The sequence below is a fragment of the Myotis davidii genome, unplaced genomic scaffold, assembly GCF_000327345.1.
Source record: "Myotis davidii unplaced genomic scaffold, ASM32734v1 scaffold594, whole genome shotgun sequence".
Lineage (NCBI taxonomy): Eukaryota > Metazoa > Chordata > Mammalia > Chiroptera > Vespertilionidae > Myotis > Myotis davidii.
The window spans coordinates 372,850-382,950 of NW_006285787.1; the positions used below are offsets into that span (position 1 = coordinate 372,850).

At 43.4% G+C, this 10,101-nt stretch overlaps 1 pseudogene; it reads left to right on the plus strand.

Annotated features, from left to right (window-relative positions):
• Positions 1-2,939: 2,939 nt before the first annotated feature.
• Positions 2,940-9,091, plus strand: LOC102768698 (annotated as a pseudogene).
• Positions 9,092-10,101: the final 1,010 nt, after the last annotated feature.

A 10,101-nucleotide genomic window follows, 5' to 3' on the forward strand; every position in this document is an offset into this window, starting at 1 on the left:
ATCAGAAATAAGAGTAAAGCAAGTTTCTCCACAATCTATCTTAATAAGATATAAGCAAGTTTGTTTTCTAGAGAACTCAATAGTTTTGGTTAGGGAACAATAAAGCCCATTGTCATCTTAAATATCACCACTAGAGAGTGGGTTAGCCTTATTTAAGAAATAAAATTGTCTTAAGAAAACTGAACTCTTTATATATAACAGTTTTTTAAAGGAAGTATAAATAAGCTTTGTATTTCAAAATTGGAGCAACATATAAGGATTAGCATAGGTCATAAACTTGTAAACAAATTCTCCTCCACTGAAAATTAGTGACTAAAAAGGATTTCTGTATGAAATAAGTCCAACCTTGCAAATGTGACCTTATCACGTTATCTGCAAAGAATGATACATGTTTTCACTCTAAGGAGTTTAAGAAACAAATAGCTCTAGCTGGACATTAAGTACAGTCATCCCTCAGTATCCAAGGGGAATTGGTTCCAGGACCCACCTTCCCCACCGCTACCCCCGCAGGTACCCATATCCGTGGATGTTCAAGTCCCTCATATAAATGGTGCAGTATTTTTGTATAATCCATGCACATCATCTCATGCACTTTGTCATCTCTAGGTTACCTATCCAGTCATGTGCCATTTAACAACATTTCAGTCAGTAATGGACTGCATGTACAACGGTGATCCATCCTATACAATAAAAGCCTAATATGCTAAGTGTCCAGTCGTCGGGTTGTCCGTTCAACCAATCAAAGTGCAATATGCTAATGATATGCTAAGGCTGCTTAACCACTTGCTAGGATGTGCACTGACCACCAGGAGGCAGACAGTTGATCAGTCGACCAGTCAGTATGACGTGCAATGATCACCAGGGGGCAAATGCTCCAACTGGTAGGTTAGCTTGCTGCTGGGGTCTAGCCGATCGGGACTGAGCAGGATGGGCTGGACATGCCCTGGAGCCCTCTTGTGGTCCCTCCCTGGTTGGCCAACTTCCCTGTCCCTCCCTGGCCTCAATCGTGCACCAGTGGGGTCCCTCAGCCTTGCCTGTGCCCTCTCTCAATCTGGGACCCCTCAGGGGATGTTAGCGAGCCGGTTTCAGCCCAATCCTGTTCAATGCAGGAGCTGCCCCCTAGTGGTCAGTGCGCTTCCACAAAGGGAGCATCACACAGCCAGAAGCTGGACTCACAGCTGGTGAGCACAGTGGTGGTGGTGGTGGAAGCCTCTCCCACATCCATGGCAGCACTAAGGATTTCTGACTGATGGCTTAGCCCATTGTCATCTTAAATATCACCACTACAGAGTGGGTTAGTCTTATTTAAGAAAATAAAATAAACCATCAGTTGATCCCCTGAGGGCTCCTGGACTACAAGACGGGTAGGGGAGGCCGGGGGATTGTCAAGGGCGGGGGGAAAAAAAAGACATATGTAATACTCTTTGTAATACTTTAAGCAATAAAACAATTTTTACAAAAAGAAATCCAACTTAATAACTTTGTATGAATTCTGGACTTTATAAATTAAGAATGTAGTGGTAACAAAATTTGTACTTCAAATGTGTCTAATTCATTTTAATAGATGAACTACTTATAAGGATACAAGCAAAGGCCTGTCTCACTCAATAGGTGATTCTTGACTTTCTCTCACACACTCCCCTCAACCAGACAATAGTGTGCTGATGACCAGAAGGAAGGTGGGTGAAGGCAGGAGAGAGGTGGGCAAAGGGGGCTGGGGGAGAAATGGGGCCATCTGTAATAGTATAAACAATAAAAATACAGTTTAAAAAAGTTACAGTCTTTTCAAACCATATAATAAATTCTTATCCCCGCACAGAGGACAGCCTTGCAGCTTACTTCATTTATTTCAATATATGCATTACTATTTGAACACTTATCACCTCTTAGTCACTTAGATAAATCACTTATGTAAACACTTATCCCTAAGTGTTCAAACATGTTTTTCTAGGAATAATCCATGTGGAGTTAATAGGAAAGGAAAAATAAGTTTGCTCAAGTTTAAAAAGTCCTATATTTAAATAAAGGAAGTAATGGGGTACACCAAGTTCATGAAGCCTTCAAGAATATCATAAGCAGAATAAATCTCCAAAATATATATATTAGAATGGACCTTTATCCAAGCTTGACAGGATAACTTCCTTTTCCCCCAAATCACCTCATGGAATTATTATTTCACTGAATATGTTTTGAGAACAGCCCGTGCGCTTATTATATACAACAACCTCTGGGAGCAGGTTATTATCAATGGCATGTTAATAAATTAGAAAGCTAAGAGTTGTAGTGAGTTTTAGCAATTTGCCTAATGTCACACAATTAGTAAATTATAATGAAACCAGAAGGTTAATGCAGCGATGCTTTTAGTGAGCTTCTATTTTCAGCTACAGCTGTATTGAGCAGTTCTGTATGAATTCTGACTCATACTAACAATGTCCCAAATGAAAAGTACCATGTATCTTTCAAATTTCTGCCTCAGAGATGCTCAGAGGCTACGAGAGCCCCCCAGCTGTTGTGTAGGGTCAGCCCTGAAGTCTCATGGGTCTCAGAACAGATGGATAAATGCATCAAACATTTTTCTTTTGGGGAGACATTCCCTATGCATTTCAGAGATCCTGAAATCAAGTCTCCTTCTCAGTGACGTTTTTTCCTCGCCTCTTACTCTCCATGCTCCTTCTTTCTTTCTAAGGTCATGTTGGCATCTGAGTCCTGTCTCAGGTTCTTCTTTCAAGAGAGCCCATATGAGCACCACTGATAAGTGACCCTAGAAACTGAACTTTCAGTATGAAATCCTGGAAAGATGGCAGCAAAGACCCCAGTGCAGTGGATAAGTCAAGTGATGATAACCCCTAGTATAGAAGAGCACCAATCACACTTGCTAAGACTTGACCCTTGATAAATTGGGAGGAGGCACAGGTGGAAGGGAAGGCACTGTCTACGAAATGGCTCTAGCACTTGAGTGGTTGGAGACAATGGTAATTATAAGAGCCATGGAATTGGGTAACTTTTGATTTCCTTGACATACAGTATGTCCCAAAAACTGTATACACACTTTAACAGCTGATAGCTCAATTCTGAAAATGAACTGTATTTTAACAAATTCAGCCTTTATAATTATTCAAAGTGTGTGTATACATTTCAGGGGGACACTCTATATTTAAGATTGACAAACTCAGCTCAACCATTCAAGTCAGGGCACATTGCCTCTAAAATTAAAAACAAGTTTTTATATCTTACAATCCCTGCTACACAGAACTTGGTGGGACTCACGATATTTGGGAGGCAGATAAAACCAAATTTGTTGAATAAGGCTCTGACATGATTAATCAAGTGACTGATGTGGAAGACTGCTTATTTTGAGTGGGCCCAGTGCAAAAAGAAACCTCTACAATAGGTTCAGGCTGTTACTCATGCCGCCCTGCTCTCGGGCTAAATAGATAAGAATGTGGTGTGATAAGCAGCATTAGACTTGTAGTGCATTTCCCTTGAGTCTTAGAACAAGGCCATGCTTTTTACTGCATAGAACTACTTGTTGTTTGCAAAAGATAACCTGATTTCCATTGGTTGAAAAAAATTGAACATCTTACAATGGGAAATTGAGGGCTATGCAATACAGCTTCTCAGAATGAGCTGGATATTGTCACATAAATTCAGTTAAGAACAGCAACGCGTTAGAAATGGTACCTGAGTGAATGCCCAGGCATGTTCAGAGGACACTTCACCTATGTCTGCTATACCAACACCTCTTCCTGAGTTTACACCTATGACCTGGGGAAGACTGTATAGAGACTGGTACCTGGGTGTCTTGAAACATAATGCCCAAAGCAGAGCTTGACCCAACACAGCTCATGGGCTTAGCTGCCATACCTTCTACAACAGCCTCCTGACAAAAAGAGAGCCTCAGAAGGTCAGATTTACCCCAAGTGCACAACTTCCTGCCTGGCTTTCAGGCCCAGTGCTGATTTCTTCCCAGAGTTAAAGTCCAAAAACCTAATCAGGACCTGGTTTCCCTTGGTTTTCTTTAGCAATGACTTCCAGGCCCAAAGGGCATTTTTCTCTTTAGCAGTGAAATGCCTTATTTGGCTGAAGCTTGGCATAGTACTATACTATCCAAATTGGCTTCATCAGGGCACCTGCAGACTGGGCTGTCTGAGCTAAGGTACCCACTGACAGGCTGAGTGGTAAAAGAGAAGCAATGAGATCATTGGTGATATCACAGAGCCTCAGTTGCTATGATACCAATTCTAAGAAGAAAACACACAGAAAGAAAATCAGAGAATAGGAAGAGAGAAAAACAACATTGAAGAGAGAAAAACATATGGGTCCAAACTTACATTTGAGGAATTTATCTGAAACATCTAGAAAGTTTCAGGTTTTTGTTTTTGTTTTTCAGAATGGCTTTCATTCTTTGGCAGGTGAATGTGAGAGAGGACAGGTTTCTGAGGTACTTCTGAAATTAAAAAGGGAAAGAACTGCTTTGGAAGGTTGCCTACTAATGGGACACCAACATAAGTATTAATAACAAAATATTTTAAAAGACTGTAACGAAGAGGTTAGACAGCCATCATCAAAGTGACAGAATCAATAGAAGTTTTTCATAAGCAGTTCACTGGAGGTTAAAACTGAGTCTCTAAGTGTGATATGAAAGCATCAGTGGGTCTAAGAGTTCCAGATACATCAGTGATACTTCCAAAATGGAAATTAGAGTATCCTTCAGTTAGCATGAGAAGAAGCAGGAGGTTAGGGCAGCTAAAAGTTAACGCTATTAAGAAGTATTTACCCTCTAGTTACTTTCTACGGGGACTGGTGAACACTGAACAGAATGAGTGGGCTGCTTCCTTTGCCAGCTGCACTAAAAGCATTCTGGAGACAACATGGCAGGACCTGGAGCGTATCGTGCTAAGTGAAATAAGCCAGTCGGAGAAAGACAAATATCACATGATCTCACTTATAGGTGGAATTTAATGAACAAAATAAACTGACAAACAAAATAGACCCAGAGACCTGGAAGATGGAACAGATGATTCTCAGAGGGAATGAGGCCGGGTAGGCGGGAAGAGATTTACCGAAGAACTTATATGCATAACCCATGGACACAGACAATAGTGTGGGGAAGGCCTGAGGAGGTAATGGAGGGAGGGGGGGAGGGCAAGGGGAAGAGGACATCTGTAATAGTTTCAACAATAAAGATAAATTTTTAAAAAAACACACATTCTGTCTGGTTCCTGCCACTTCATACCACTGTACTAAAATGACTAAAGCCCAGTGGAGAGAGAAGAAGCCTAATGCGAGGTAAAGCTCTAACAGAAGAAGGTAACATCTGAAACTGGTCTGACCCTCATCTTCCTATGAACCATGCCCGAGAGTTGAAATGCACCTTGCCATCAGTGTAAGACTACCATATACCTACTTAAATGGCAAAGAAAATAAAAGGACTTAAGGTTTTGCCTTTCCACAGGGTTTTTGCTGGACCATTTGCCACAGTAGGACTTTACCCTGAAAGCTCCTTGTGGGTGAACCATAGGCACCCCATCTTGTTAGAATTGCTGTTTAAAATTTTCCACTAAACATAGATGGTCCTTTGTTCTGTTAATTAACTCTGCTATTCCTGGCTTCTATAAGCATGCTTGCTCGAATGATAGGGAAGATAAGCTCAATTATCTGGTCCTGCAAGCTGCTCTGCTGACATAAGGGTCTGGTCCATCCCTGGTTACTCCCATGCCAGGTGTCTTTTAGTTACCTGAATTATGCTGTGCTCAAGGCTATAAGCTTCCTGCAAGATATCTACTAAGCGCTCTTCTCCCATCCCAGTACATAGGGCTCTTTGAAAAGCCTGCTAAAAGTCCAGAAGCCCCATATTTAGGAGACAGAGAAACCGGAGGTTGGAGGGAGATTGGGGTATAAAGGGAAAGCTTCCTCCATGTTACTTTGCTCAGACTCTGGAGACAACTCCTCTGAGACCATTGGCATAATAAAGACTCCAAATTTGGCTTACTGATTAAGGCATCCTCTGTTCAGCTTGCTGATTTCCAATATAACATGGACAATAATTGTTTTGAATAAATCGTTGTTCACAGTGAGCACTCATTTTCCAGTGAAATCTCTTTTACAGAGATAAACAGAGAGATCAGTTTCAGAACAGCTTTATCAAGTATAGTGTTTAAAGTAAAAATATTTAAGGAAGGCCCTAGCCAGTGGCTCAGTCAATTGGAGTGTCATCCCATACACCAAAAAGTTGCAGGTTTGATTTCCAGTTGGGGCACATAGCTAGGTTTTGTGTTCCATCCCCTGCCAGGGTGCATACAGGAGGCAACTGATCAATGTTTCTCTCTCACATCAATGATTCTTTCTCTCTTTCTCTTCCTCTCTCTAAAATCAATAAAAACATAACCTCGAGAGGGGATTTAAAATATATACATACTAGAGGCCTGATGTGTGAAAATTCGTGCACTTTGGGGGGGTCCCTCAGCCCAGCCTATACCCTCTCGCAGTCTGGGACCCCTCGGGGGATGTTCACCTGCTGGCTTAGGCCTGCTCCCCAGGGGAGCTGGCAGTCAGACATCCCTCTGGCAGCCCGGGAGCCCTTGGGGGATGTCCACTTCCCAGCGGAGAGCAGGCCTAAGCTGCAGTCGGATATCCTTAGCACTGCTGAGGAGGTGGGAGAGGCTCATGCCACGATGGCTGTGCTGGCAGCCATCAGCCTGGCTTGTGGCTGAGCAGAGAAACCCCTGTGGGAGCACACTGACCCCCAGGGGGCAGCTCCCGCATTGAGCGTCTGCCCCCTGGGGGTCAGTGTGTGTGTCGTAGTGACCAGTCATTCCCACTTGTTCTGCTGTTAGGGTCAATTTGCATATTACCCTTTTATTATATAGGACTAGGGGCCCGGTGCACAAAATTCGTGTACTGGGTGTGGGGGGGGGGGTGTCCCTCAGCCCAGCCTGCCACCTCTCACATACTGGGAGCCCTCAGGCATTGACCCCCATCACCCTCCAATCGCAGGATCGGCCCCTTGCCCAGGCCTGACGCCTCTGACAGAGGTGTCAGGCCTGGGCAGGGGCCCCCCAGCTCCCCGCGGTTGCAGGCTCCGCCCCTGCCCAGGCCTAACACCTCTGACTGAGGCGTCCAGCCCGGGCAACGGGGACCCGCAGCTGCAGCGGCCCCGCAATCGTGGGCTTTGCTTTAGGCCCAGGCAAGGGACCCCTAGCTCCTGGGACTGCCAGCTTCGACCGTGCCCAGCTCCCATCACTGGCTCCACCCCTACTTCCTGCTATCACTGACCAGGGTAGAAAAGGCACCTGATTCTCCGATCATGCCCTGCCCCCCAGCTCTTAGCTCCCCCCTGGGTTTCCGATCACTGTCAGTGGCAGGGGGCTTCTTCCTGCTTTCCCTTTCGCCTCCCTGCATTGTGCCTACATATGCAAATTAACCGCCATCTTGTTGGCAGTTAACTGCCAATCTTAGTTGGCAGTTAATTTGCATATAGCCTTGATTAGCCAATGAGAAGGATAGCGTCGTATGCCAATTACCATTTTTCTCTTTTATTAGTGCAGATAGAGGCCTGGTGCACAGGTGGGGGCCAGCTGGTTTGCCCTGAAGGGTGTCCCAGATCAGGGGGGGGTCCTATTGGGGTGCCTGGCCAGCCTGGGTGAGGGGCTGAGGGCCATATTCAGGCTGCCCACAGCCCCTTCGGGGGGGGGGGCGGGTCCCGCTGGGTGCCTCGCCAGCCTGGGTGAGGGGCGATGGCCATTTTCAGGCTGGCCACGCCCCCAAGCTCCCAGCATCTCCTTTTTCTTCTGGGATTTATTTATCTTCTATAATTGAAACTTTATAGTCTTTAGCAGAGCCAAGGGCCAGCCAGGGCAGGCAGGAAGCTTGGCTTCCTCCATTGCTGGGGCAACCCAAGCCTCCTGCTCACTCCAGCTCCATGGCTGCCTCCATCTTATTTGGGTTAATTTGCATACTCACTCCTGATTGGCTGGTGGGTGTAGCGGAGTGGTGGAGTGATGGTTAATTTGCATCTTTCTCTTTTATTAGTGTAGAGGATATTTAAGGAATAAAAGAAGCCAAAATAATAATGTTAATAGAAGTTTACCAGAGTGACCAAAAGGTATAACCATGGCCAGAAAAGAATAATAGGTGGCAGCCATAGGCATTTTATACTTTGTCACTTTAGGCACCCTATTTGTAGAAATAAAATAAACAAAGTTGAATCACCACCACATATAAACTCTTATCCTTTGTGGGCTTCTGTTGAATTATTTTTAAATGGTAAGACTTGCCTTTTTGGCTTTCTGAGCAGCACTATGGTGATGGATAAGAACAGGTGCTTTATGAAAGTACTAAAAAGGGAACCAAAAAGAAACTTTTTGATCCATTTTTTAAGGAAGATTGGTATAATGTGAAAGCACCAGCAATGTTTAATATAAGAAATGTTGGAAGAATACTAGTCACGAGAACTCAAGGAACAAAAATTGCATCTGATGGTCTCAGGGGTGGTGTTTTTGGAGTGAGCCTAGATGATCTGCAGAATGATGATGCTGCGTTTAGAATATTCAAGTTATCACTGAGAATTTTCAAGGCAAAACTGCCTAATTAATTTCCATGTCATGGATCTTACCCATGACAAAATGTGCTTCGTGGTCAAAAAATGTCAGCGCAAGATTGAAGCTCATGTTGATGTCAAGACTGCCAATGGTTATTTGCTTGGTCTATTCTGTGTTGGTTTTAATAATAAAATGAAACAATCAGATTCGGAAGACCTCTTGTGCTCAGCATCAGCAGGTCCGCCAAATCCTGAACAAGATGATGGAAATCATGACCTGAGAGGTGCAGGCAAATGACTTGAAAGAAGTGGTCAATAAACTGATTCCAGAGAGCACTGGAAGAGACATAGAAAAGCCCTACCATTGTATTTCTCCACTGTCTGATGTCTTGTTAGGCAAGTCAAAATGCTGGAGAAGCCCAAGTTTGACTTGGAAAACCCATGGAGTTTCCTGGTGAAGGCAGCAGTTCTGGAAAAGCTACTGAGGATGAGACTGGTGCTAAAGTTGAATGAGCTGATGAATATGAAGCCGTAGTCCAAGAATCTGTTTAAAAGTTATACTTTTAATGGTGACAAATAAAAATCCTATTTGTGAAAAAAATGATAATAAAATGGTAAGACTTTCTTTGAAAGAATTTTATGAAAATTACATATTTTACCAGTATTATATAATGCATGTAAAAGCTGCTGCACAGTAATTGATCATAGCAGATATGAAAAACTGTCATCTAAGCATGATATAAAGCTGAGTAGAGTGTCCTTGAAACAGGGGGAAGATAGTTTAAAGATATAAAAAGACATAGAATCCTTGGGGTTGAGGGTATGAGACGAGACCCAATGTTAAATGAGACCCCAGATTTTCTTACTCTTATGAAGCCTGAAAACTTCCAACAGTTCCATCAGACTTCAGTCCCTGCTGCCAGGAGTCCGAAGGGGAAATGGGAACCAACTTTAATCACAGTAGACTCAGTGATAAAGATGGGCAGGGACATTACTTTTATTTTTTTAAGCATAGTAAGCTCTTCTTTATTTTTTGAATATATTTTTATTTATTTCAGAGAGGAAGGGAGAGGAAGAGAGAGATAGAAACATCAATGATGAGAGAAAATCATTGATTGGCTGCCTTCTGTACTCCCCCTTCTGGGGATCAAGCCAGCAACCCTCCCGGCATGTGCCCTTGATCAGAATCAAACCTCTGACCCTTCAGTCCGCAGGCCAACACTCTATTCCACTGAACCAAACCAGCTAGGGCCAGGGTCGTTACTTTTAGTGATGATTGGAAAGATATACAGTATTTGGGGATTTGTTAAAGTGAACTTTAAATGTCATTTTAAAAAGCACATCCCATTTGACCCTGTGATCCCACTCCTAGGAATATATCCTAAGAAACCAGAAACACCAATCAGAAAGGATATATGCACCCCTATGTTCATAGCAGCACAATTCACCATAGCTAAGATCTGGAAACAGCCTAAGTGCCCATCAGTAGATGAATGGATTAGAAAACTGTGGTACATCTACACGATGGAATACTATGCTGCTCTAAAAAGGAAGGAACTCTT